The 3,276-nt window shown below is 49.1% G+C and overlaps 1 pseudogene; it reads left to right on the forward strand.

The window, feature by feature from the left end:
- Positions 1-1,178: 1,178 nt before the first annotated feature.
- LOC491522 lies at positions 1,179-2,419 on the forward strand (annotated as a pseudogene).
- Positions 2,420-3,276: the final 857 nt, after the last annotated feature.

Consider the following 3,276-nt stretch of genomic DNA (forward strand, 5'->3'; position numbering starts at 1 on the left):
TTCAGATCCATGGGGTATTGCCAAAAAACTTATCCCAAAAATCTCTCAGTTTTTATTAGAGCTTAATGGATTTATTTGAATACTTCTGTTAAGCTGATAAGAGTTAGGGAGAGTCTTATCCTACTCCCTTCCCCAAACCTAATTAGACATTTTTATTTCAAAACAAAAGATGGTGATATTATAAAACTAGGGAGGGAAATAAGATGCTATGACAGTACACTTCTTTTTAGTTAACACTTATTTCTTACCTATAGCACTACGTATGTGATAAAACTTTTGGGAAGGAGAAGGGAAGAAGGAAATTCCAAAGCCTCCCAACAAAGTAGCCATTCCAATGCATGGACAAGGGCTTATTTCTCCTGCCAGCCACTGATTCACAAATATTTTCCCCTTTTAAAGAAGTATGTGTGAATGAGGTTGGGGAGAGCAAGGAACACATCAAGGCGTCAACTATACTCTTCTCTTAATGAGCCCGCCCTGTGTCCTTAGTGGCGACTGACTTCATCCGCCATCTTGGCTTTCACGGTAAGCAACATCTTTCTTTAAAACTTTTCTTGTTCTTGCTGCTTTTCTTGCCGTTCTTGTCTTTGTTCTCGGACATGTTTTTGGCTCTGATTTCTCTCATTAGGTCAAAGAATACCTTGTCCACATTGGCTCGCGTTTTAGCTGATGTCTCCACGTACTGCACACCCCACTCCTCTGCTTTAGTCCTTGCCTCTTCGATGGGCACCTGCCTCCGCTCCTCTAGGTCGGACTTGTTTCCCATGACAAGCAATGGACTTGCCTTTTTTTTTTCTGGACCACATATCCATAATGGACATACAGTGCCCAAGGCCCTCAGATGCAAGAAAATATCGTCCTTGTCTATGCTATACACCAACCAAGTAACAACTGCTGCCACATCCTGGGCTCTCCTGGAAAGAGAGGTTCCTATAGACACTGGCGTGTGACCGTCCACATCCAGCTGTCCATTGAGCCTTGGGAGGCATAGCTACTGAGGTCTCCTCAATGCAGGAGAGAGTCGAACTTGAGGCCGCGGGCTTATCCCACCTGCAGGGGAGGTCTCCCCTGTTCTTCCTCAGTCCCTTGCTGGATGCCACCATACCAGAGAAGGTCAGCCCTCCCCAGTCCCCTTGGCTATGTAGGGAGCCCCCATGACATCAACTGAGTGAACTGCAATGGAGTTTGTCTACTTTATGGATGGTATGAGCACCATGCTACAGGGGGGGAGCTCATGTGGAATATTTATGTCCCTAATAAAGGACACAACCCACCCAACAGTCAGCAGTAGAAGCCAAGCTTTAGGCTGCCATTTAGCTCTGGATGCCCTGGTCAGCAAATGGTTCCATCAGCACCTCTTACAAACTCTTGGGCCACTGTCTAAGAGTTGTTCCTTTTAGGGTAAGGAACTCAGGGCACTCTTGCCTCAGAGATACCCCAAATATAAATCAAAATCACAGATGTCCCCACATGCAGTAAGGCCACAATGCAAGGCCTCCCTGGGACACCACTTGTCCTCCTTGGTGTTCCAACATTACAGATCGTGGCCAGACGCTCATTTTGCTTCTCAGGATACATAATGCTGGCCCTACAGGAGGGACTCAATAAGTAAAATCCCACCTCCCCTGGAGACCACAAGCAGCCAGTGGAACTGAGAGGCACACACTGGTCTCCTCAAACAACTCCTATTTAAGCTTCAAGGTGTCAAACGGGCCTCCAGTGGAGGCCATCAGGGGCCTTGACAACACAGAGTTTCAAGACAAAAGGATGCACGTGCAGTTATCCACAAGCCGACTTCGGACTGCCCCTGGGATGGGAGACCAGAGTGGCTGCTATCGGCGTGGGAAAGAGGGGCACTGGTCCAAAGAGTGTCCAGTAGATCGCACAGGTCGTGTGGCAGACTTTACTGAGCAGCATAACGGACAGTATGGAGCAGTGCGCACGCCGTACACCCTGGGCTGCGGGGAACCCACGTGTTACAACGATGCATATGGAGCATCGACTCTTAGAAGCGCTACCGGGTCCGCTCTTATGAGGCAGTGGCGGCGGCAGCAGCAGCCTCTGCGTACAACTGCGCGGAGCAGTCCATGTCCCATCTGCCTCACGACCAGAGCACAGCTGGGACCAGTCACCCCAACCCCACTTCTGTTGATCCCTACGACAGACACCTGTTGCCGAGCTCAGGGGCTGCTGCCACTTCGGCTCTGTGGCTGCTGCCGCTGCCAACACCTCGTCCTACTATGGAAGGGACAGGAGCCCCCTTCGTCGTGCCACAGCTGTGCTCCCCACGGTTATGGGCCAGAGAGTGAGCTGCCGCAGGCCTCAGCAGCTGCACGGATTCTCTGTATGGCATGGCCCAGTGTGAGCGGGAGCACATGTGGACCGAGCACGGTGCTCAGCCTTTAGAAACTGGAGGTAGGATCATTGCGGACTGAACCCTGGGCTGCGGTCATATATGAGAACCTGCTCCGCGCGTCCCCTTGCCACGATGTTTCCATTGCTTCGTGTTTGAGTAAACAAAGGAGTTTGTGACCAACTGTGTTTTCTTTCTTAATTTAATTCTTATAAGTTGACTTATCTTTCCTCTTGATACTAGTCCCTGTAGCCTTTCACTCCGTTCCTTATATTCTCAGCCTCTGAGCAGCCCTAGGTAAGGATTATGCTGGCATCCCCTTTTTCCTGTACCGTGGATCCCCCTCTTATCTTGCTTTCCTTAGGAATTGAGCCCTTCTCCCTGTCTACCTGCAACATCTCCTTTCCCTTTAAAATGACCATGTAGTGGCACGAGACCTTTTACTCTTCTGTTAGCTCTGGGCCCTAACGTTGAGGCTAATCTTCTGAAACTGCTAGGACCATTGGGGTTTTGGGGGTGGAGGTTGTTGTTTTGTTTGTTTTGCTTTATGTCTGACCTGTGATCGTGGTACAGCATTAGCTGAAATTTAGCCTCGTTTTATTTCACTCCTCCCACTTTTTAAAAAATATTTTGACAAATAAACGTTTCTAACACTTAAAAAAAAGTGAGAGAAAGAGGGAGAGTACGAGCAGGGGGAAAGGCAGAAGGAGAGACAAAGCGTTCCAAGCAGCCTTCTTGCCGAACATGCAAAGCTTGGCATCTGGCTTTATCCGACAACCAAGAGATCATGACCTGAGCCAAGATCAAGGGGGATGCGTAACCGACTGAGCCACTCAGATTTTATTGATTTATCCATGAAAGACACAGAGAGAGACAGAGACACTGGCAGAGGGAGAAGCAGGCTCCATGCAGGAAGCCCAATG

This window comes from Canis lupus, chromosome 16, assembly GCF_011100685.1.
Source record: "Canis lupus familiaris isolate Mischka breed German Shepherd chromosome 16, alternate assembly UU_Cfam_GSD_1.0, whole genome shotgun sequence".
NCBI lineage: Eukaryota > Metazoa > Chordata > Mammalia > Carnivora > Canidae > Canis > Canis lupus.